Here is a 26,689-nt window from a genome sequence, read left to right as displayed (position 1 = left end):
CTCTTTGCAAAGTCTGCATTGCATTGTGTTCACAAAACAATCCTGCACTGAAATGTGCCAAACAAGATGTTAAGATCGGACAAAATTATCACCTAAGTTTCGATACGCAGAGCAGAAGGTGCAACCTCACAGTCAGAAGCAGCCAAGGTTGGGAAGTATTGGAATACATGTAACGGAATTGCTGATTTAAAATACAACATAATAGTAACTGTAATCCACTAAACAGAATAAAGTTACATTCAAAAAGTATTTTTATTACTGACCAGATTACTTTGCATTGCATTGTCATTTGTTCCATTTAGTATTTAGTCTATTCATTTGGAAAACTTTATGCATATAAATTATGCAATCCAAAGTGCATTTGAATAGTGCGTAAACACTTTTTAAAGGTGTGTTACATTTATATGAGCAGAGAAGTACAGTGAAAGCATATCCATGTTAGATCAGCATTTTTTTCTTTTTGAAATTAGGGCAAAAACTTCTTCTTGATGATAATTTTTGTATTGTTTTTATGTAAGAATATCTAAAAATCCTTAAAAAAAAATATCAATTTCTTTATTTTGTTTTAGAAACAACACTGCATAAGATATTTAGGCTTTTTTTTAGAGAATGTATTTTTACCTTGTGTATTTTGTCTTCCTGCACTGGCACATTTTTCATAGTCAAAACAAGTGAAAAAAATCTATCAGTGCTGAAGAGGTAATCCAAAGTATTTCTAACCTTGAGTAATTCAATGGAATGCGTTACAAATTACATTTTACAGCATGAATTCTGTAATCTGTAGTGGAATACATTTTAAAAGTAACCCTCCCAACCTTGGGAACAGCAAATTTCGACTTTCTCACATTTTACCCTTATCATTAGTTCTTCTGATGTTAGGAATAATAGTATGTACTGTATCCCGCTTTCTCCTTAGTATCTCAGTGTGACTCGGTGGGCCATGTTTCTCACCAAATAGCAGTGGTTGATTTGTAAATGTGATTGTCATGTATTCAAATGTATTTATCTGTCTGATGCAGCTGTGTCATTCTGTGAATTTATCAGTTTATTGTTCTTTTTATTACTAGTAAATGGGTGACACTTTATATTCATTTAAATCAATAAAGTAAAACATACATAAACCAATACATGATAAACTGCTAAGCATTGCATAAGCAAATATGAGTGTAGTAATGTTATCTTGTATTACTATAGACATAATAATTAACAGTTATGTTTTTTTTTTTTTGGCGTGTACTATAATGTGCGTATCTCTTTTTAGTACAGTGAAACTGGTTCTTATTAAAAAAATATAGATTGAAATTACTTGATCTTAAAAAGGCAAAAAAAAGAGTCTCCACTGACAGAAGTAGATGCAGGAAAAGTCCCTTACTCAAACTAAAAGTATGATTGGTTAGCAAATATCCTATCTCGGCTGAAACAGATTGGTTTCTTTTTTTTACTTGGGAGAGGAGGTTTTGAGTTCTGAAAGTTACAGTAGGTTTTCATGGTACAATAAACTCATATCAAAATATCAAGGAAATGTGATTGCTTATGATATGATCTGTTTAAGGGTTTGGCAAGTAGAATTTCTAAAAAATAAAAATGTATCTGATTAATTTTGCCCTCACATTTAGACTTATGCAACAAATGTTTCAACTCATACTGTAAAAAATAACATGCCTCTTGATATCATTGGTGTTGAAATGTTCCTCGAGGAGGGATCTGATGATGGTACAGATGACTAACACCTTCCTAAGGGTCACAGTGTTATCATGCAGTAGTATCAAGAGATTGCTCATCATGTTGAGTCTGTGCAGGACTTCAGCATTTTATTGATTCCCACTACACATGGACAGATTCATCATTATCATTATCTTGATCATCAAAATAAAGTATCTACAACAAACACTATTCGCACTAAAGCGTAAAAGTAATCCATTAGACTCCAGTGGTTAAATCTACATCTTAAGAAGTGATATGATAGGTGTGGGTGAGAAACAGATCAATCATATGGATTAATTTTATGCTGCCTTTATGTGCTTTTGGAGCTTCAAATTTTGGTCATCATTCACTTGCATTGTATGGACCTACAGAGCTGATATATTCTTCAAAATATCTTTGTTTGTGTTCAGTAAAAGAAAGAAAGTCATACACATCTGGGATGGCATGAGGGTGAGTAAATGATGAGAGAATTTTCATTTTTTGGTGAACTATCCCTTTAAGTACAGTATATCATCTAAAGAAATAAATTAACTTGCACCTCTTTGGCTATAAGACAACAGTCCACTTCATTGTATTGGTTTCTAATATCTGCAACTGTAGTGACGGTGGATACTACTGTGTTTATGGCAAAGGAAATCTTCTGGGGAGACCATCCTAATTTGCGACATCTCATCCTCTGTCTCGCCTCTTAATAAAACACTTGTAAATACATAAAACAAATTTATCTAAAAAAATCCAGAACTGTTCTAGCATTTTCATACAAGAATCAAACTTTTTCACCTTGGGAGTTAAGAGCAAGGTAGTTGCCAATGTATTTGGTGCCCTGCCCATAAATTATCTCCAACTGATCGGAACTCAACATTTCCTCAAATAAGTATGTAGGACCGACCCGCCAGACCAAAGAGACGGGGTGCCAATAATCCCTCATACATCAATGACTGCAGAGGGATCCATTGAGATGCAATGACCGGGAAACAGTTGAATATATTTGATCTACAAAGAGAGCAACAGAGGCATGTATATTTTGACAGTTAATGCTACATAATATTTATGACAAGATTTCAAGGCATTGAAGGAATAAATCACCGCAAAAAAGTATTTTCAATTCAATGGCAGTTCATAGAGGCATTGGCTGTTAGGCTCCAAAAATGACCAAAACAAATAAATAGATAAGCAAGCACCATAAAAGTATCCTTACAACTTGAGCATCATAATCAATGTCTTCGAAAGTCATACAATAGATTTTTGCTAGGAGCAGGTCAAAGGCTCCTCTTTACAGACATGGTCACCATGAACGTGTAGATTCACAAAAACAATACCTGCATACAGATTTGAAACAATATCAGATAAACAATGACAGAATTTTCATTTTTGGGAGAACTGCATTTAAGAAATAAAAACAAACATTTTTGTTCATCAACTTTAGCCATTCCAATTGCTGTTCCATTCAGAAATGCAGTGACTAGACAGCTCTTCTTGATTCCTTTGGCCATAACTAGACAAAGATGGAGCCATTGGCCATGTATGAGCTGTTTGGAACATTTAAACTGCGCTGAGGCTGGCAACGTGCTGGGGGTCTGCATCTCAGGCTCCATCATGTCTGTCGAACACCATAAACAAATTAAGAAATGATACAACCCAAACTAGTTCAAAAGTGTAAATCAACCTTAAACTGCAATCTCTGTTAATCTAAAGATGTCTCTTTCCTTGCAAACTGGCACATAAATATATAGTAGAGAACCAATAAAGCCCACAGCAATCTAAAAACCATTTTCACCTAAGAATTGATAAGTTTCCTCCTCAGTGGAGATCACCAAGCAGCCATCAGAAATACTAACAGACAGGCAGCTGAACTGCTTCTCAGCACGAGACATTTGGCGTACAACCGTGAACAGCCGCACAGGGTGAGAGTCAAAGGCCAAGCTGAACCTACAGATCATGAACCATCATGAGAAAGACGGGCCAGCTGAAGGAGGGAAGCCTCTGCAGTTTATGGAGATAAAAATAAGCATAAGAACAGGACCTCCACTGTCCTTTCTAATGGGTCCTTTCTGAGGCCAATTAATCCATTTGGAACTGACCTTTTATTAAATTATACTTTTCATGGCAACAGAATTTTAGTATTTATATATTTCAGCTGATTTCCTGAGGTGGTGTATGTATTTGAATCCCACTTTATTCTTATGTAACATTATCATTTTAGGGGTCCTTTGATTTTAAGTACATAATTGCTGCTAGATCTACTGAAAATATTTCTTACCAGTGCCTAAGTCTCCTGTGGAGCTGAAGTCTGCACTGACACCTTTCACCGTAGCAAGGGATGGCAAAATCAGACACCTGTGCGGACAGAACAGTTATTTATCATTTAGCAGAATAAATAAGACTAAGTGTAGACTTAGAGTGACAACTCAAATACAAATTTTTTTACATGAAATGTTGAAAAGGACACAATTGTGTCGCCTTGGCTAAAAACTATGCAATACAGTAAATAGCAGAATACAATAAAGGTCTAATAGACAGCTTAATTCAATCAATTGATTGATGTAACAAAATGATCAAATTATTTTCTTGATAAGGTCTAGGAGGAACTGTAGGAACTTTTGCCACTTTTGCCACTGGCCTCTTCACATGAGACAGAAAGCTGGTTTTCGCCACTACACATCAGAGGATCCCCAAGACACAGGAACTGCCTGAGAAACAGCACATTATTGGGAGAAACAGCACATTATTGTAATTGCATATTCTATGAGCATGTTAACTACAAACACCTTAGGCACATGTGATCCATGGAGTGAGAGGCAAGTTTCTCCAGGGTCCGAAGTGTAGATAATGGGAATAGTCAATGAAGATGTGTTTGCAGTGTGTTAGCAGTGTGGACAGCAGACCAAACTCACACATGATCTGCCTGTTTCTCTCTGACTTTACCAGAGACTGCACATGATGAGGCACAGACAACTGCAGCTCTTTAGACAACTACAGGAAAGAAGGTTCTGACATTACTGTGATATATGCACATTAAATGATTCATGTGTTAAGCTTGGCATAAATTTAGCTAGATTAGCATGTTAACTACATAACATTTAAAGTGGACACACCTTTGCATTTGAATGTGCTAAGAGGAGTTGGATTTTGCAGAGTTTTGGATTAGTTAAAATATGCATTAAGGTGGTGGAAACCACCATTCGCACACGTGTAATGAGTGTGTGATGACTTGATTTGACTGGCACAACGAAAGGACAGACCTTGGCACCCAATTTTTAAAGATAGCCCTTGACATTCGGAAGTGTTTAACCCACAGCTGGTCTTTACTATCCACCAGAACAGTTTTGAGTGCGGGCGCTCCCAGGCATGCAAAGGGATTTCAACCCTCATTATATCAGATATTACACATGCCCTGCAGCGTCTACGGGCAGCATTTAATAAAACGAGATACAATTGCTCCAATCCTGCAAATAAAACTCTCCCTGAAGCAAGGAGGTCATTCAGCTGCTCCATCAAGACAAGTCGGGCCCCCTCAAGATAATGTGCATGAAGTAGTGGATGGAAACATGTAACGATTCCATCCATATTTTCTTAAGTAGAATTTTAAGAAATGCGCTTAAAAAATCGAAACAATTCGATGCATACCCAGCTATTAAGAGTACCTACCTCCCAGACTCTGTTGAAACCAATGAGACACTTGTGCCCATGGTGTGTCTCAAAGCCTCATCCTCATTTGACGGATCCCCTGCCCTCTGACCTGAGACTGTGGTCTGACTCTCACCAGCCTCAGTAATATCCTGTAAGCCTTCACATGGGTCTGCAGCCAAGCTCACACCAGTAGCAAACCACTCTAGGATACCCAGCAGCTTAATGCAGTCACCTAAAGGTGGCGGTAACTGGGATTCTGTTTTCTCCACCATCTCCACAAACTGCTGGAAACTCCTGCAGATTGAGCTGTCTTTCTCTGTTTCGAAGGGGACACCTCTCTGGAAACAGCCCAGGTGCAGCAAGGCCTCACCAAGCTTCTTGCAGATGCCGGAGGTATGGAAGAAGTAGGCATTGACTGGGTTCACATGCATGGCCAGGGCAATGGTGTGTAGGGTGAGGAGAAGCAGCTCCACAAGGCTCTGGTGGCTGAGCGATGCCCACACCCCCTCCGGCTGCACCAGCAGGGATCCTTCCATGTCCACAACAATGGAGAGCAGGCCGTTAAAGCCACCAGCAGTGTGGAAGGCATTCCAGCTATTTGGGTTCTCTAGAACTTTCATAATAGACTGAGGAAAGACAAGATTCACAGTATTTTTACAAGTAGTTCAAACACTAAAGCATATCAAATCATTGTTATACAACTGTTAGTTACGGTCCTCTAATCTGATTGGACAAGCAACACTTCAAGTGTGCTGTTATTTTTAGTATGTTTTATAAAAGCAATATTACAAAAGCAAAAGTGCTGTTGTGCTGAATATCAGCATGACTGTGATTCAGACATAGGCATGAAGTCAATAAATATGACTGGAATTAATAACTTAAATGTTTTTTTTTTTCGACATTTAAATACTTCCTCCTATCTCCTATTATAAGTAATCAGATGGAAGGTTGACTTCCCTGAAAATTGTAAACACGGTGGCACTATAAAACATTGCTTTGTTTGTTTGTTTGTGCATCCTGACCAGCCAGACATAGCAACATTAGCACAATGGTAGGTGTGGAGTTTGTTCAAGGAACATGTTTGACAACAGTCATTTTTTAAATTCTGTTTGGTGCACACTTTAGCTGTAAAGGTTTTCCCATGCCTGGCTGGGAATGAATTCAAGCATGCTGAATATCTGTTCAGAAATTATGCATCTCTACAAAACAGGGAAGAGTCTACTGTTTCGAAAGAGTCTGGCACAAACTAAATTAAACCTTATTCAATCTACCATGCTAATACATCAAAGAGCTAATGTGTCATAAAATGAAGCCCAAACCTAATTAGGCCAAATAGAAGTAATCAGAATGGCTATGACACTTTTCACAGAGTGGGCCGAGGTGAATCCAATTGCCAGCAGCCTTAACCCAGTTACACTTTAATGGTCTACAGGTTACTATCCCTGTGCTTGAATTTAAAAAATGGACATGTACAGTAACTGAATAATGTAGTTATGTATAACTGGATTTCTCTCACATTCTCTGATCTGATATTGCTCATAATTTTCTGTGTCTCACACCACAAGGCTGCAGGCTTTATTGAATAAGGCTTTAACAGCTAAGTGTATATTAGCAAATCAATCTGAATTTGGCTATAATGCAATCAGGCTCCCAAAAGCTGATATAATAAATTCACTGGCTCATTATGCTTTAAACATGTTATAGAATTAGAATTTGTTAGAATTAGAAGTTGAATTTACAGACAGCTACTATACACCTGAACACAGACTAGTTTAAGTACAAGCTCTATTAAACAGATTAATATTAAAGCAAAAAGAATCAGATGAAGCAATGGAATATATGTACCTGTAGTAGGTCCTGTTTGAGTGCGCGTTCACTCTCAGTGGAGGAGCAGAGAGATCCAATGGCCATTCCCACATGTACTGTAATTTCAATGTTTAAACTCCTTACTTCAAAAGGCATGTGTGCTCAAATGAATTAAAATACCACAAATTACATGATTTTGATTAAATGAAATACAGACATTGGATAAAAAACTATTTGGCAACTTAATACACACAATATATGAATCTATTGCATTAACCCTTTAAGTTTTGAAGGGCTCGCGGCAGGCTCGGTGGGCCCACAAGAAAAAACTAATTGTCAAAATATGAATAACTACAGTCTTAACCAATACAAAATAGGTATTGATTAAAAGTTTAGAAGATCTACTTTCCAGTGCATGCAGTAATTATAACCATAACTGAACAAGTGCTTTGAAATTTGCAGACAAATATTATTGCAATCCATAAAAACATCATACTCATCAAATAGCCATGTGTCATATGTTGTTGGAAAGATCTCAAAGAGTAGAATACAACCAGTGGAGGCTTTTGGACACTTGGACATGTTTTTGGACACTATGATCATTTATGTTTGTAATGCTATAACTTTTGATTACTTTGTTGTATCAACAGAATTTCTTTCTCATTTACAGTTAACATTAGGGATGCACCGAAATTTCGGCCGCCGAAAATGGCACTTTCAGCACTTTCGGTTTTCGGCCGAAAGAGAAAAAAGGCCGAAAATATGAGCCGAATATATACCTCCTCGCCCCGCCCCTCAGTGCTCAGATTTCAATCTGGATCGATCTAGCCCTTATCACAGCGCTACCAAACAAAGGCCGATCATGTCAGCGGTGTGGAAATTCTTCAAAGTTTCTGATAAGGACATCAAATTTGCGATCTGCAGTGTTTATTCAGCAGAACTTTCAAGATATATATATACAGAATACAGCAAGAGATTCTACAGGAAAATGTCACAACTAGCGCAGCTACACCACAACTTGAGACGTATTTATCTGAACTACTCCAGAAGCGACAATCCCCTTGACTACGGGCGCATAAACAAACACCGCTTTCCTTTGCTTGCGCGGATTGCGCACAGGTATTTATCTGCCCAAGCACCAGCACAGAGAGTGAGAGACTGTTCAGTGCAGCATCTCATGTTCTTGATGAGCTTTCTGACAGGAGAGACTGTCAGAAAGTTTAGCAACTTTTGTTCTTGAAGAGAAACCTGTCACTTGTACTTAAATAGAAAGCGGTCCAATATGACGTGTATAGCAATTACATTACACTTGTTCTTCACTTGAGGATACATCTGTCGTTTACAGTTGAGGTTGGATTTAGTTCAATTACTGCTGTTTTGCACAATCATTTTCACTTAAAGTGTACATACTGTAAATAATTCAAACGTCCACACGAGTCTGTGATTTCTATGAACACTTTGTATTGTTAAACAACCTGCATGTAACATATATGGAAAACCGCTCAACGTAACTCTACACAGTTGTTTTCACTTAACTTAGGGGAACGCCCCCTGTAGGGACGTAGCAGAATGCCCTTAAAGGTATAAAGCCACATTTACATGTGCACATTGTATGACATCTCCCCTTTTAAGTTTTGTTTCTTTCTCTGAGAATACACAAGATACCGAAGATATCCTGACTGTTCCTATAACTGAACATTTGAACGGTACTGCATTTAATTAAACAATAAGGCACTGGCAGTGGTAACCGTAGGCTCTTCAGTGTCCATAAACTTTCCAGCCCACAAAATCAATAAACAATTCCCTTTAGTCCTCTTTTCCCCACCCCACAGTCCATGGCTCAAAATTCTATATATATATTTTTTCTTTTACAAAATAGCCATACCTTCACAGATTCAACCTTTCAACTGGTTTACTCAGTCTACCAGACCGGGTATGGAACAGTCCAGTCTGTGTGTCTGGCGGTTTGACACTTGGGGTTGGTGATGCAGCGCCAGTGAAGACTGCAGGGTCAGGCTGCTGTGTGGCAGCTCCTTGCTGTAGTCCATCTGGAGCTAGAGGGTGTGTGTCTCCAGCCGCCGGAGGAACATGCTGTAAGTGACGGCGGTTGCGTCTCAAAGTCAGCTCCCTGAGGTGTTTCAACAACAAAGGAGCGTGGTGTGGTGCTGTCTCCAGTGACAACGGCAGGTGAACTCCAGGCCTTCTGATGGTCCAGCTTCATGAGGACAGGATCACCTGGCTTTAAACAAGGCAAGGACCTAGCTCCATGACGCCGATTAAAATAGAATGCTTGTTTCCCTTTTTCCCCTGCATCCTTGATCCTGACCATTTCCAGATCAGGCCATCGGGGCTGAAGATTTGCCTCCATTGTTGGAAGGGTTGTCTTTATCTTCCGGCCCATAAGTAGCTCTGCCGGGCTCACGCCAGTGGTGGTGCAAGGCGTTGACCGAAAGCACATGAGAGCTAGCAGAGGGTCTTTCTGCTTCAAGATTCTTTTAGCGGTCTGAACCCCTCTCTCTGCATGTCCGTTCCCTTGAGGGTTGTGCGGACTTGAAGTGATGTGTATAAAGTCGAAATCTCTCGCAAAGTCTTTAAATTCCTGGCATGAAAATTGAGGCCCATTGTCAGACACAACCTCATCTGGACAGCCAAATCTTGCAAACACTGTCTTCAACTTCAAGATTACCTGCGAGGTAATGGTTGTCGGCAGGTGGAGTATTTCCAAGAATCGGGAAAAATAGTCTGACACGACAAGGTAAGTGTGTTTGTTATGATCGCACAGGTCCATAGCAAGTCTCTTCCAAGGCCGTTCTGGAAGGGGGGTAGAGATGAGAGGTTCTTTCCGTTGGCTGGGTTTTATCTCACGGCATACTTGACAGGACTGGACTTTTTGTTGGATTGCTGATGAGATGCTGGGCCACCATACGGATGCATGGGCTCGCTCTCTACACTTTGTCAATCGTGTATTCGGTTCAGGATGTCTGTTTTCAGCACATCTGGAATTACCATACGGCTGCCTCTGATGACGATTCCATCGCATTCAGATAATTCAGCTTTCATGGGAAAATACTCTCTGATTGCTGCTGGGACCTGGCCTATGTACTCTGGCCACCCTGACTTTATGTACTGCAACACCAATTGTAGGTTACAGTCGGCTGCTGTAGCTGTCTTTATGGCCTCAAGCCTGCGTGGGGTTGCAGGCAGGGCGTCTACAATGGCTGCTATATAGCATGCTACGTCTGAGTGAGTGTCAGTCTCCATTTCCAGGCACTGTAGTGGACTCCGTGAGAGTGTGTCGGCCACTGTTAAGGTCTTCCCTGGTGCATATTCTGCCCTCGGTTTAAATCTCATAAGTCTCATGAGTAGTCTTTGACACCGTATTGGCACGTTGTCCAGGTCTTTCTGATTCATTAGTGGCACCAGAGGTTTGTGGTCGGTGACCAATTTGAAGCTCTCAAGGCCACACAGGTATTTTCCAAATTTCTCACAGGCCCAGACGCTCGCCAAACACTCCTTCTCAATCTGTGCATATCTGGTTTCGGCATCAGACAGGCGACGTGAGCAGTATGCCACAGGTTTCCATTCCCTTCATGTAGCTGCAGCAGTACTCGCCTATGCCATAACTGCTGGCGTCAGCTGAGACAGCAGTAGGTCAGTTCACATCATAAAACTTCAGGACTGGAGAAGTGGACAGGATGTCTTTAATCCGCTGGAATGCCTCCTGCTGATAGTGGTCCCACGTCCATACTGACTTGGATTTTAACAGGTCATAAAGTGGCTGACACACTGTAGACAAATTTGGAATGTATTTCCCTAAGTAATTGAACATGCCCAAAATACGCTTTAGGTCTTGCACGTTCTGTGGTGGAGGGAGCTCGCGAATTGCCTTGACTTTGTCAGGATCAGGTCTCACACCTGATTTGTCAATGACATGACCCAAGAAGTGAAGCTGGTCCTACCTAAACTTACATTTTTCTTTGTTTTGCTTCAGGCCGGCTGACTCGATCCTTTCCAGCACCTTGCTGAGACGTTGATCGTGCTGCTCTGGAGTATCTCCATACACGAGGACATCATCCATGAAGATAGCCACGCCTACCAGGCCATTGAGGGTCTCGGTCATTTTACGTTGGAAGATTTCCGGAGCACTCGTGATTCCGAATGGGAGTCTTTTAAACGCATATCTCCCAAAGGGTGTTATGAAAGTGGTTAACCTGGTGCTTTCTGGGTGTAGAGGTATCTGCCAAAACCCGGAGGCAGCATCCAATGAGGTGAACATGGTTGCGCCACTGAGTTTAGCAGTAATTTCCTCAGCAGTAGGAAGGACGTACCTCTCTCTCCTTACAGCCTCGTTTAACCTCTTCAAATCAACACAGATGCGCACCTTCCCATTTTTTCTTGGAACTGGCACCATTGGCGCACACCAGTCAGTGGGCTCAGTCACAGGCTCAATCACCTCATTTTCCTCCATGCGTTTTAATTCCTCTTTTACTTTTTGCAGTAGGGGCAACGGGACGCGACGAGCAGTGTGCACTGTGTATGGCTCAGCATTATCTCTTAACCGGATTTTAACAGGTTCGGTTTTGAGTGTTCCGTGCTCACCGAATGCTGTGTGGACTTCCTCGACACGTTTCACAAGCCCCATCGTCATTGCTGTGGCTCTGCCTAGCAGATTGTTCGCGTTTCGCCCACTGATGACATATACTGGAAAAGAGTATGGCTTTCCTTTATAATCTGTGTTGGCTTGGAACTTTCCTAAACAGTCCAACTGACCACCTGGGCTGTACAGTGTGATATTAGATGACTCCAATTTCTTGTCGGGAACCATTTTGTTGAATGCCTCTTCTCCCATAATGTTCACATCTGCACCCGTGTCAATCTTGAATTTGACCGGTGTTGTTCCAATTGTAAACTGTATTGTCCATTGTTCATCACTTCTGTTTTCATTTGTGACTGCACCCAGGAAGTATGGTGTCTGTGAAACAGTCTCTGTCACTTCTCTGACTGATTTACTGTAACATTTCTTTTCCCAGTGACCCACCTTCTTACACTTATTGCATGTCGAATTCCTGCCTGGGCACCTTTCTGGATCACTGTGTTCCCATTTTCTGCATTTTCCACATTTCGAGTCTCCTTGATCACTTTCTCTCTTTTTAGGTTTCCACTTGGGTTTTCCTCTGCCTAATCCTCTCCCGTGGATTTCCTGTATCGCTGCATGTGACTCCCCCTGTAGGTGAACTTGGAGTGCAACCTCCTCGGACTGGCGAACAGTTGTAATGGTTTGGGCAAGTGTAAGATCAGCCATTAGCTGCAATTTACGAGACAGTTCCTTGTCTAAAATGCCCACAACAATGCGATCGCGGATGTGTTCGTCTCTATTTACACCGAAGTCACAATGTTCTGATAACTCATACAGGGCTCTGATAAACATTTCAGCTTTCTCACCGGGCCGCTGCGATCTCTGGTGAAAACAAGCGCGCTCGTGAATCACGTTGCGTTTAGGATAGAAGTATGCGTCGTATTTTCCCAACACAACATCAATCTTCGTCTCATCCCCCTTCGTTTCAAAGGTGAAAGACTTGAAAATGTTTTCAGCCTCAGCCCCCATGGCATAAATCAGCGAACTGACCTGAACTTCGCCATCCTCTTTACTTAGTTTAGTGGCCAGCCGAAATCGCAGGAATCGTTTCTTCCAGTCAGCCCATTCATTTGGACGATCAAAAGCGAAACTTTCCGGAGGATTAAACTTGGCCATCTTTCAGAAAAGCAATGTGTCCGTCAAACACTTCTGACACCATGTAAATAATTCAAACGTCCACACGAGTCTGTGATTTCTATGAACACTTTGTATTGTTAAACAACCTGCATGTAACATATATGGAAAACCGCTCAACGTAACTCTACACAGTTGTTTTCACTTAACTTAGGGGAACGCCCCCTGTAGGGACGTAGCAGAATGCCCTTAAAGGTATAAAGCCACATTTACATGTGCACATTGTATGACACATACGTTTACATAAACAGAATAGAGCACTGATCTATATATATAATTATATATTATAGTTATATATAGATCAGTGGAATAGAGGCCCTCTGCCATTCTGTGTTAATTTTAATTTTGTTTTAATTAAAATTACTGTTGCATATTTAAACTTTTTGAAAGATGTCAGCTAAGTTCTTTTCTTGACTCTTGTTTTGCATATAATAGTTTTCTAAAACTTTACATTATTTGGATAATTGTTAATAAAATCTGTAAAATTTGATTTTTACAGAACTGAAAGAAGAAGAATATTTAATGTAGTTTTAATATATTTTTTGTCCAATTTTGTTGTGCTACTTTCAATAAAAGTGTGATTTATTTTATTGGTTTGTAGTTTTTCAATTCAGATTAATTAAATTCATGAAATTAATGAAAAAGTTTTAATACAATTATACACAACATATTTTTTTTTTTTTTTTTTAAATAGGTAAAAATTTCGGTTTTGGTTTTCGGCCAAGTGCATCCTGGATTTTCGGTTTCGGTCCAGAATTTTCATTTCGGTGCATCCCTAGTTAACATGATTGGGAATAAATCAAAAGCAGTTTTTCAGAGCCACCTTATTTACACTCAGAGATGTATAATGTCAAATCAGAAAAATATAAAATTTTTGGCTCAAGTCTTTGTGATTTTTTACTAGTTTCTTAGGCTGAGAATCTCAGAATGTATCATAATCTACATCATCAAAAATGTGAATAGTTTTCTTTACAATGATACAAACACTTTATCCTGTTTGTTTGTTTGTTGATGTTGTTTTTTGTCGAGTTATAAGCCTTTGATTTTGGGTATGCCACTGAAACAGGAAATCTTTAAAAACACCCTCAAATAAGAAAATAACAATTCAGGTGGCATTGACAAGAAATATAGCACAAGTACACTTGAAGCAAAACTTGTGTCATCGTATAGTGTCCAAAATTTTGAAAAAGGGTACAGTATTTGCACACTATCTGGTTCTCTTACGAGAGGTTCTCTCGTATTGCGTAAGCTAGCTTACGCTACGGGAAAGATTCATCTTTTCTGAGTTATTGAAGCCAAAAAATTATCCTTAATTTTGTATCCATTGTCAACACAGTGCAGCAGCTGCATACCTTGAGCGGGCTAGCTAGCGAGCTCATTGGTTGCTCTGCGGCAACTGCTGCAGCCTATAGACGAACTTGAGTGAACTCGTGTCCAATGACAGGCGCCCGTGCAGTCACTGTATCAAAGCCCGCCAGAATGGGCGTGGCTAGAGTGCATATAAGCGTAAGTTCGTAGGCTGGAACCCTGATTTTCATCTATTCAGCGAAGCTCTTCGCATCTCTGAACTGCAGAAGCCGCGTCGCCGTTCGAGGGGCATCTAGCAAGCTTGGACAGCCCTCGAAGAAGCCGGCCGTCTTCGCCACCTTCAGCCATCCTGCGAGCTACGCCATCCGGCGACGTATCCTTTTAGAGCAAGCTAGTTCCTCAGCGAACTTCACAAAAAGAGCAACAAGCGTCTTTTAAAGATGCCTCGCACCACCTGCGCCTCATGCGCGCCCCTCTCAGCGCCGGAGACCGCCACCTCATCTGCGCTCTCTGCCTGGGACTGGAACATGCAGAGCTCGCCGCTGACTGGCGGATGCGACCTCTGCGAGGAGCTTCGATGTCGACCCTGCGGGCTCGACTTGAAGCACTCAAAACCGAAGCCGCCGCGCCTTCGTTTCGCCAGCGCAGAAAGAAGTGCCGCTCCCAAAGGCTGCCGGAACCGGTGTTAGAAGCGACTACCTCGCCGGAGCCTCTCCCTCGAGCCTCGCTTTCACCCTCCCCGCCCCCCCGGGATGTGCAGTTGCCGATGAGCGGCCGCACTGTTGCCATCTCGGATGAGGAGGCGGAGGATAAGGGCTGCTGTTCCATCATGGCTTCGGACAGCGAGGAGTGGTCAGGAATCCAGCAGGACCCGCGCCGGAGTTGAGGAAGAACTAACGCGCCTCCTCACACAGGCCGTCGACCGCCTCGGGCTCAAGTGGTCACCGCCCTCTGAGCAGGCTCCCAACAGACTCGACGGCTGCTTTCTTCAGAGCCGTCGCCGTGCAGCGCCGTGGTCCGGGCGCTCCCTTCCTGCCGAACTCCACGCCGAGCTCTCTAAATCGTGGAACGCGCCTCTCTCGGCCAGGAACCGATCCCATGTCTCCACCTCTCTCGCTTCGGTGGACGGCGCCACCGAGATGGGCTACTCTTCCATCCCCCGGTCGAGGATTCGGTAGCAGCACACATTTGCCCGCCCTCCGCGAGATGGCGGTCTAAGCCAGTGCTCCCGTCTAAGGCCTGCAGAAATACTTCCGCCTGTGTTGGCCGCGCCTATGCCGCCACCGGCCAAGCCGCATCTGCTCTGCATTCCATGGCCGTTTTACAAATCCTCCAAGTGGACCTTCTTCGAGAGTGGGATGGAAAAGGCAGGCACCCAGAGGCTGTTTCAGATCTAAGGAGCGCGACGGATCTCGCCCTTCGCGCCGCCAAAGCTGCAGCTCAAGCCCTAGGGAAGTGCATGGCCGTGCTGACTGTGACCGAGAGACACCTATGGCTAACGCTAGCCGACATGGGAGAAGCTGAACGCTCCACGTTCCTCAACGCGCCGCTCTCTCGTCTGGTCTCTTCGGTTCCGCGGTGAGTGGCATTGTTGACCGTTTCTCGGAAGTCCAGAAAGCCACCCAAGCCATGAATCTCTTCCTGCCTCGTCGCGCTAGCTCCTCTGCAGGCCGCCCACGTGACCAGCCTCCTGCACGAGCCTCTTCACAGCGCCCAGCTCAGCAAAGCCAGACTTCTCAGCGTCGACAGGGCGGCCGCCTAGAACGCGCTCAGACAGCCGCCGCGAGACCGCCGCCCCTGCGGGCCTCGGCCTAAGATTGCGCTGAAATCTGAGCAACCGAAGTTCTCCTAGCTTTGTTGAGGAAGCGACGGCTCAGTCCGCCGCGGCGGACCACCGTCAAAGCTCAGCCCCTGTCAGTCCCCTACTCTCAGGCTACTGCAGTGGTGGATTCAGCAGCCAACAAGCCGGTGATACTGCCCGCTTGCCTGCACTCAAATGCCGTTTTCACGGCAACCCAAAGAAATCTTGTAAAAGCAAACATGCCTTATGTGTAGAAAATGTGCCCACAATCCAGTGTTCACCCCTACACACAAGCATTACACTTCCGTGTCCCTATCAGAGCCCACTCACATAAAGCGAGCACAGCCAGCTCAAGTGTTAGAGTCAATAAGCGCGCCCACGAATCCGTCTGGCGCCCCTTCCCTGCCCGCTCTGTCACATGGCCAGCAAACACCTCTCTGTATGTAAGTCCCATGCCCGTGACTATGCTCGCGCATCACTTCACAGATGTGACTCTTTCCCCATTCACCTCAATCGGGAAGTCACTCACAGAACAGCCTGTCCCTGCTGTCTGCGAGCAGTCATGCATAAGCACAGTAAGCGCGCTCACACATTCTGTTCAGCTCCCTGTGCACGGCAATCAGGGCGACTTGGCCATTCACCCTCTAGTGTTACGCTTCAAATCGTGGAAAGCTATCCCAGGGATATCCAAATGGGTGTCAAGCACAATAAAACAGGGCTATTTGCTACAGTTCGATCGCCGCCCTCCCCGCCTCAGAGCGCGGCTCGAAACTACTGTGAGCACGGAAGCAGCCTGCATGCTTCGTTCAGAAATAGCAAACCTTCTGTGCAAAAGGGCCATAGAGAGAGTGCCACCTTCTCTGAGTGAGTCGGGGTTTTACAGCCGTTATTTTCTTGTCCCCAAGAAAGACAGCGGCCTCAGACCAATATTAGATCTCAGGGTTTTGAACAAGGTGCTCGCAAAAAGACCGTTCAAAATGCTTACAATCAGGAAACTCCTCGCGCATGTGCGCCAGGGGGACTGGTTTATTTCTCTCGATCTGAAAGATGCCTACTTTCAGATTCAGATAAATCCCGTCACAGGCCATTCTTGAGATTCGCCTCGACGGCCAGGTTTATCAATACACCGTCCTTCCGTTCGGCCTGTCTTTAGCACCCGTACTTTCACGAAGTGCATGGATCGCGGCGTTCAAGCACTCCTCTGCTTGGAGATCAAGAGGCTTACTGCGAACTTCTGGAACTATTTAGGACGATTGGCTGATTTTGGCACAGTCACATACGGAGCTTCTGTCTCACAGGACAGTTCTCCTCAGTCATCTGAACAGTTTGGGTCTTGCAGTCAATTGGACCAAGAGCTCACTACAGCCCAGTCAGGCAATTTCCTTCCTTGGAATAGAACTAGACTCCATGGCGATGACGGCTTGCTTATCTACACAGCGCGCGCGCCGTGTTCAGCGACTAGCCGCGTCCTTTCAGATGAACAGCCTCACGCCTCTGAAAAAATTTCAGAGAATGCTAGGTTACATGACCTCAGCCGCAGCAGTACTTCAGCTGGGTTTACTGTGCATGCGCCCGCTTCAGCATTGGCTAAACACCCGTGCGTCTCGCCGGGCTTGGGCCACGAGCCGCCAGCCGATCAGAGTGACTCAGGCCTGTATCTCAGCTCTGCAGCCCTGGGCAGTGGCCGAATGGTATCAGCGGGGAGTGACGATGGGAGCTGTATCTCGCCGAAAAGTCATCTCGACAGACACGTCCAACACGGGTTGGTGCGCGGTCTGCGAGGGCTCTCCGGTTTTCGGCCTATGGTCAGTTCAGGAAAAGCTCCTTCACATAAATTGTCTGGAAATGATAGCGGTCGAGTACGCGCTCGTGCGCTTCCTCCCGGTCATTCAGGGTCACCACGTCCTGGTCCGTTCGGACAACAGATCTGTGGTATCCTATCTAAACCGTCAGGGCGGTGTCAGATCCAGGAACCTCTTCCATCTGACAAAACGCATACTGAGTTGGTCCCAGTGCCACCTGCGCTCGCTGAGGGCAATGCACGTGCCAGGCCACCTGAACGACGGCCCAGACAGACTGTCCAGAGACAATATTTCCCCAGGGGAATGGTCCCTGCACGCTCAAACAGTCCAGAAGTTATGGAGCATATTTGGCAGAGCAGAGATAGACCTCTTTGCGTCAGAAGAGAACTCTCACTGCCCAGTATTTTTCTCGAAAAGCGAGGACGCGCTGGCCCAGGACTGGCCCAATCGCCCGCTTTACGCCTTCCCTCCCGTCTCGCTATTGCCACAGGTAATGCAGAGGATCAGGAAACGCGTCACTCGGTGCTCCTCATAGCCCCGCTGGGAGAATCAGACATGGTTCCGGAGCTTACGCGGCTGTCAGTGACAGCCCGTGGCCCATTCCAGTGAGAGCAGATCTCCTCTCTCAAGCTCGCGGCACGATCTGGCATCCCCACCCAGAGCGCTGGGCTGCACGCGTGGGTGATCAACGACTACCCGTCGCTTTGCCAGAAGGAGTAATAAACACTATCATACACGCTAGAGCCCCTTCCACGAGAAGACTCTATGCGTCCAAATGGTCTGTGTTTTCAAAATGGTGCACCGACAGAGACCTGGACCCACGGACATGTGGGGTGTCGTCGCTGCTCGTGTTTTTACAAGAGCTGCTGGATAAGGGCAGATCCCCATCCACGCTCAAAGTGTACGTGGCGGCCGTCGCTGCGTTCGCTGAACCCCTGCACGGCCAGTCACTGGGAAAAAACGAGCTGGTCATCCGCTTCCTCAGGGGAGCTAGAAGGATGAACCCCCCGCACACCCCATCGGTTCCTATCTGGGATCTTTCCGTAGTTCTCGAAGCTATGAAAGCCCCCCCTTTCGAACCGCTTCAATCCGTGGATTTGAAATACCTTTCACTCAAAACCGTTTTTCTAACTGCCCTGTCATCAGTTAAACGTGTGGGAGACCTTCACGCGCTGTCTGTCAGCGCTGCGTGTCTTGAGTTTGGACCAAGTGACTCCAAGGTCATTTTAAAGCCTAGACACGGCTATGTCCCCAAGGTGATCGGTACTCCTTTCAGAGCACAAATTATTTCCCTATCGGCGCTGCCAGCATCCAATAGCGAAAGCGACGCCAATCTCCTTTGCCCAGTCAGAGCACTGAGACTGTATACTGCGTGCTCCGCCTCTTTCAGACGCTCTGAGCAGCTTTTCATTTCGTTCGGAGGGCGCACCAAAGGTTTCGCCGCCTCGAAACAGACACTGTCTAGATGGATAGTGGACGCTATTGCTGCCGCGTCGCGCGTCAAAGACCTACCATGCCCGTTAGGCATTAGGGCTCACTCCACTAGAGGCATGGCCTCCTTGTGGGCATGGTCCAGCGGGATTTCCATTCACGACATATGTGTGGCAGCGGGCTGGGCTTCCCCCTCCACCTTTGTCAGATTTTACAATCTGGAAGTGCCCGCCCTGCAGGCAAAAATTCTAGCGGTTTAATACGCTACAGCTCCCCTGGTGAGCTGCACTGACGGGACACATTCCACACAGACCGGCACCGCCGCTCTGTCTTTCCCTTCCCACTATGTGCTTATGTATTACACACACACTGGCCCGCACTCTTGCCGGCCAAATATTATTCCCCACTCACAAGGGCTCCCCGGGTCCCCCACCCCGGGGCTCATGCAGTGGATGCTTGAGCGCACGGCGTTGACAATGGGTTCCCGTAGCGTAAGCTAGCTTACGCATATCTGAGAGAACCTCTCGTAAGAGAACGAATTGGTTACCTAACGTAACCTCGGTTCTCTCTAGATGAGGGAACGAGTATTGCGTAGCCGGCCGTGCTCGCGCCACAAGCGATTTTCGCTTCATTCAATGAAAACCAGGGTTCCAGCCTACGAACTTACGCTAATATGCACTCTAGCCACGCCCATTCTGGCGGGCTTTGATACAGTGACGGCGCGGGCGCCTGTCATTGGACACGAGTTCACTCAAGTTCGTCTATAGGCTGCAGCAGTTGCCGCAGAGCAACCAATGAGCTCGCTAGCTAGCCCGCTCAAGGTATGCAGCTGCTGCACTGCGTTGACAATGGATACAAAATTAAGGATAATTTTTTGGCTTCAATATCTCAGAAAAGATGAATCTTTCCCGTAGCTTACGCAATACTCGTTCCCTCATCTAGAGAGAACCGAGGTTACGTTAGGTAACCGATTCGTTATCAAACATGGTTGAAAGTAATTACAAAAAATGGCTAAGAAAATTGAAGATAGTTTTGAAAGAATGTTATTTGCATATGCCACTTGGTTTGATGTTATACAATGAAATTAATACATTTACAAATGTGGCATGAGATGTTAAAAGTGTCCAAATACTTTTTGTAGCTATTGAAGTTGATTTATTATGCTGAAAAATAATTCAACCAACCAGTGTTTCTAATTGACTGCAAGGCCAGTACTGCCACAACATTCAGAATGTTGTTTGTCAACTTCTTCTCGTAGCAGTCAGCCTTCTCCTTATCCTCATTTACTGTCACTAAATTAGATCTCAGATCAGTATTAGGCATCTGTATTCTAGTTACATTTATTAGTAAAAGGTAAAACCAAAGGACTCACCTTTCTGATTATCTTAGCCCTTCTTTTAAGCTCAAACAACAGTTGCTCCATCAGTCCTCCATCATTCAGGACTTCAGACAGCAACCCGCTGTGCATGATGAGTCTGTAGAAGCAGCCAAGAGCAGCCAAGCTGAAGGCCTCCGAACAGCCCTGCTTCAACACTGCCTGCACCTTCCTGAGTGTCTCGTGGGGGAAATAGGATAGTTGGAAGAGGACAGTCTTAAGCAGTTCAAAGAAAATTAGGTGAACAGATGGAGATTTCTGCCACACACACTCAGCCAGCTGAGCCAGAGACTGCAGGGTCCACTCCAGCAGAAAGAAGTTTGCCTTGTCCCAAGACCAGATAATCTGGATGGTGCGCAGGATTTGGCTGCAGATCACTGTGTTGCCTGAACGCAGGAAGGACGACTGGATGATTTTAAAAGCTGTGAGATTCTTCACTTGTGAGCCTGGATGTGTAAAGACAGTCAGGCATTTACGATAAAACTGTTACCAAGACACAGTCAAGAGGAAACAAAATCTAAATTAAATCATCCCAAAGCCAAACCAATCCAAACCCCAAAAAAACAACAACTGTACATCTGTTGTGAGAAAGCAATGACATTATGAATAACAAAGGGCTAATGCAAATGAAAAACTATGTTCGTATCGAGTTATTCTCCTTTTTACTGACTGAAACTGTTATATGGTTTGCATGAAAGAGAACAAACCACAATTATATCTACGTACATCAACATTCAAATGTGTCAAATGATTAAGAGAGCCATTGACCATTTGGACAAAAGTGCACTGATGTTTATGGTAAATAAAGCTGCAGAGGGTACTGTAATAGGATTGAATTTCACCCATAATTAAAATCACATCAAAGCCAAATTAAATAAAGCTAAAAAAAAAGGGCTGTGTTTCTCTCTCAGGAGTCAGCTGCTCTTGTGGTGATGAATGGAGGATTGCTGTATGGATGAAGAGAATGGATGCAGGGTGGCTTAACCGGGTTAGTGAGGAGGGCAACACTTCATCATCATGGACATAATTGCCTTTTCTGTGGCATTACCATGAGGTGGCGGAGCAGAGATGCAGAGTGGCACTCACTGTCTGTCATGGCGGTTTACCTTTAGTCAGGGTGGGGTCCAATCTGAAGCCTGTCTTGGACAGCCAGGAAGTGCTCGTCTGTTATTTCCTCCTCACAGCTGCAAAGGCACAAAAATATGTAAATATTCTAGTCTGGTGGGCATGTTCATACCTGAATACATTTTTGATAACCTTAAAAAAAATCTCAAAACAAAAGTTTGTATTTCTGTTTAAACACACTATGAAAATTATTTTTTTTTACAGTTTTTATAGATTACAGACTTAGATTAGACAAATCCCAATAGTGAAGTCAAAGCTAAATAACAGACAGTTAGGTAACAGAGTTTGATGGGGAGGTCTTGTCCTGCAGTGGCCCTTGCTGTGAGGTGCAGACACACAGAGAGTTAGAGAGAGCTGGAGTAATCGCTAATATGATTGAGTTCAATTTACCACTGATCTCATTATAACCTCTTTAATTATTCAATTCTGCAGAAATTAAAGAAACTTGCAGGAGGAGCAGAGAATGAGAAAAAGAAAGAAAGAAAGAAAGAAAGAAAGAAAGAAAGAAAGAAAGAAAGAAAGAAAGAAAGAAAGAGAGTGAAATGTATGCCTTTCATTTAAATTATATTTAGGATTTTTATGTTTAGGGTTTACTCAAGAAAACACAGCAGCAGTGTTTTTATAGCATCACACTGTCACAGTGTTCACACCTGCTGGGGAAATCAATCTAGGAATAAATTACTTACACCGATCAGCCACAACATTACTACCTAACAATAAATAGCCTAATATTGTATAGGTCCCCCTTGTGCTGCCAAAACAGTGTCAACCAGCATCTCAGAATAGCATTCTGAGATGCTATTCTTCTCACCACAATTGTACAGAGTGGTTATCCGAGTTAATGCAGATTTGGTCAATTCGAACCAGTCCAGCCATTCTCTGTTGACCTCTCTCATCATTAAGGCGTTTCCATCCGCAGAAACCAACAATCATCCATCCATCCAATTATCTAATATGCCAATCGTGTAGCAGCAGTGTAGTGCATAAAATCATGCAGATACAGTTCAGGAGATTCAGTTAATGTTCACATAAACCATCAGAACGTGGAAAAATGTGATCTTGGTGATTTGGAGCGTGGCACGATTGTTGTTGCCAGATGGGCTGGTTTGAGTATTTCTGTAACTGCTGATCTACTAGGAGTTTCACACACAACAGACTTAAGTTTACTTAGAATAAAAAACATCCAGTGAGCGGCAGTTCTGCGGGTCAACAGAGAATGGCCAGACTGGTTTGAACTAACAAAGTCTACAGTAACTCAGATAATCACTCTGTACAATTGTTGTAAGAAAATCATCTCAGAATGCTATTCTGAAATGTTGGTTCATGCTGTTTTGGTGGCATGAGGCGTCCTACACAATATTAGGCAGCTGGTTTTAATGTTGTGGCTGAACAGTGTATATCTGCTTATTATGCTGGGATTGGTTGGAACATTCTAACATACAAAAACTGCACACAACACCTTTAATGACAAAGAACACTTACCGTAACAAGACAGCCTGAAGGATGCCGTAGCAATCATTGTTCTCAGATTCCTCAAAAATGGCAGGGTTGATTGTATAAGAGTCCTTTGCGAAGCTGAATACACTCACAACCACCTCAGCTATAACATGCCCAGGGACCTGTTCATGGAGCTTCTGCATGTTCTGAAAGCAGATTTTCATGCAGTTACTAGCTATAGAGGGAAGTAAGAATCTGTTTAATGAAACTGCAAACGAAGTGTTCAAAACATTCTTTGTACAAATATCACATAAGTACTGTAAGGTGGGGTATCAATGTGTTTGCATGCAAAGGCAAAGAGCAATGTATGATCCTTGAGAAAATCAACATATGAACTTTCTCACAACTAGCAACTCTTCCTGAGGCACCACACCCCAATGAGCGAAGATTGCAAATTCACACCTCATTGTTGCCCTTCCACATCTGTCCCATTTTCTCCTCTCTCCTCCTCATCTACTCCCCTTCAGCTCAGAATCACCTCAATCTCACCTAAGATCTGTATGTCACAAAAGACCATATCTGCGGATGGAAATGCCTTGTTGATGAGAGAGGTCAACATAATGTAACTAGTGTAACATGTTTGGTATCATTTAAAATGTCTCAGTGTGTCTGGTATAGTGGTCTTTTTCCCAGGTTTGTAAAACTTAATGACAGCAAAGTTATAAGGTCTTTGCGAAATACTGAATAATGCTGGAGGTCTATCCCCCTCCTTGAAGGTTTAACAGCAGGAAGTCAAGAACCCATTCACCCCCAAATTATAATACCATTTGGTACACAATGTGTATTCTGTCTGGATATTTAAGGAAAGCTGACCCAGAGCTCAGGGTTCTCTGTAGTCAGATGATCCCACACCTCAATGTGTGTAACTGTAATAATTGGAATCTGCATTCAGATTTCCCATGCTTTGCAATTACATGTAGTTTTCTCAACTGCCATGTATGTTCTTTGACTTGTTTCTTTAACTTGTGTTTTAAATCCTATTGTTACTTTTTGATTCATTCTGTATTCCTCTGAAATCATTTATATCAATACTGGGTCTTTAAAATAGGAGAAACTCCACTCTGGAGGAACCGAGCAGGAGAATCCCATTTTAAGAATAATTTATATCATAACTGAAGCTTTAATGTAGGAGGAAGCCACTTAAAGACTATCAGTTTGAATCTCATTAGAAACTGATCAAAAGGTAAATGAATAGTAGAGGATTCAGAGTAATCAATAACGTAAATGATTAAAATAAAAGAATGATCAGAAAATATTTAGAGCTTTAATCTAAATTAGAGGTCATCTTAAAATTGGAGTCAGATTAATATAAAATTGGAGTCAGATAAATTAACAAATTAATATCGGGATGAATTTGTAAAGTGCAAATTATTAACAATAATTGCTTTACTTCAGTGCTCAGAAAAGACAGAACAACGCAGAGACCTTCAAGGGGTAAATCTATATATTTTTAGCAGTTTTGCCTGCCATTTTACAAGTGCCTACAATGTAAATAACACTTATACTGTAATTCTGATCGACATTATCCTTGTTAATTCTTGCTTAAACAAGAACTATCATTCCCTAGTGCTTAATTTGTTGTAATTGTCACTGGCTTCAAGACAGCATGCCTCTGGTCGAACTTCTAATAAAATTGTCCAATATGAAAACCTCCACCTAAAAGCAGATGTCCAAATATAATTATTTATTTTTTTATGTAATCAGAACAACTGAGTCAAATTAATATATTTGCTATATGACATGTGCTCACAGTATGTTCCCTATGCCTATTTAGGCAAAACACATGCAAACAATTATTTTGCAAACAAAAGTACATATTATCTACACTCCAATGATAATTACACCAGTTCACATATTTAATAAACTAGTTGGAATTTAATTTTGTGAAATGCAATCTGATGCCTTTAGTTTGATGATGAAACAAATATCAGAATTCCTTCCAATGGGCTAGGGCTTGTGTGCGAGTCTGTTTGGTGGTTGATGGTGGTAGAGCTGACCTTGCAGAGCTGGTACAGTTTTGTGAGCTTGGGCAGCAGACACTGCTCTGAGCACGCAAGACACCTGCCATCTCCACGAGGGGCTGCACTGATCCCACAACAGGGTTAGAGGGATGATCACGTTTGAAAGCTCCTGGGTCTCCAGCAGAACCTCCACAAAACAAACCTGCCAGCAAAGCTGCAGGATTGTCTGAACAGAGGTGAAAAGACAAAATGTTCTCTTTTTTGACACTGGTTCATTAGATATGTATGCATGAACATATACTGTCATACCAAAGGAATGAATGCATTTTTGCAACTTTTCTAGCTATTCAAGCAAACATAAAAATATATGGAAAATATATGGTGGAATGTAAATGAAATGAATTTAAAGGGTGGACAGAAAACCTAGAAAACACATTAGTACAGTACAACATATTAATCTAAATTATGTCTAATAACTGAACAAATAAAGACCTATCTGGAGCAGGATGTGCCAATGGGGACACATTATACCTTGCTTAGATATGACAAAAAGAGAATTTGTGATGTAACTGTGCAACACAACATAAAATAGAGATTGTAAAAATGTAAAAACCTAAATAAGAGTGTCCTGAAAAGAGCATTTGACTTCCTCTTTCACATCCTCTGGAGAATCAAAGCTCTTTTCTCTGGGAGGCAAAGCAACAAACAGGTACACACACTTGACTAAAGCAGCAGGGAGACCTGTCTTGATCATAGCACTAACCTCCTGACAAAGAACAAAACAAACCCTAGTCAAAACATGAGGAGGTCACTTAAAACACAAGATAAAGTCATGCAGAGAAACATTTTCAATGACATAGATGTCTGAACACTGAATTAATTGTATAATAAAACAAGATCCATCCATCCCATCCATCCATCGTCAACCGCTTATCCTGTGTACAGGGTCGCGGGGGGCTGGAGCCTATCCCAGCTAACATTGGGCGAAAGGCGGGGGACACCCTGGACAGGTCGCCAGTCCACACGTAGACAGACATACACTCACACTCACCTCCACATCCACACCTAGGGCAATTTTTTGGATAATAAAACAAGATAGCAAGTAAAAAACAAAACAACAATTTCATTTTTTCTTTAATGTAAACTTCATGAATCTTATGCTGACTGATTAACCTTTTTGAAGTATGCTAATTCTCCAAATATCTGTAAACACATATATAATGATCAGATTACGAGCTACAACACTAGCAATGTAATTAAAGCAGTAAGTGGAGTCTGTTTAAAAAGCAATTGCCAAGTGTTGTCAATCGAAAAAGCAACTTCAAAAACTGTATTGCTACAAACCATTACTACTAAATATTCAACAGTTTGCCATCATTTCTGTCTTATTTTCCAGCCTCAAGTTTAAAGTAATATTTGGGTTCAATATAAGTTAAGCTCAATCGACAAGATTGTGGCATAATAATAATTACCACAAAA

General features: G+C 43.1%; 2 pseudogenes; both read right to left on the bottom strand.

Annotated features, from left to right (window-relative positions):
- LOC127660327 (WD repeat- and FYVE domain-containing protein 4-like) overlaps window positions 1-26,689 on the bottom strand; it is a 76,997-nt pseudogene that overhangs the window by 35,816 nt on the left and 14,492 nt on the right.
- LOC127660884 (WD repeat- and FYVE domain-containing protein 4-like) lies at window positions 1,827-4,619 on the bottom strand (annotated as a pseudogene).

Source organism: Xyrauchen texanus, chromosome 20 (assembly GCF_025860055.1).
Source record: "Xyrauchen texanus isolate HMW12.3.18 chromosome 20, RBS_HiC_50CHRs, whole genome shotgun sequence".
NCBI lineage: Eukaryota > Metazoa > Chordata > Actinopteri > Cypriniformes > Catostomidae > Xyrauchen > Xyrauchen texanus.
Note: the sequence above shows the minus strand (reverse complement) of the source record. Positions and strands in the feature narration are given on the sequence as shown.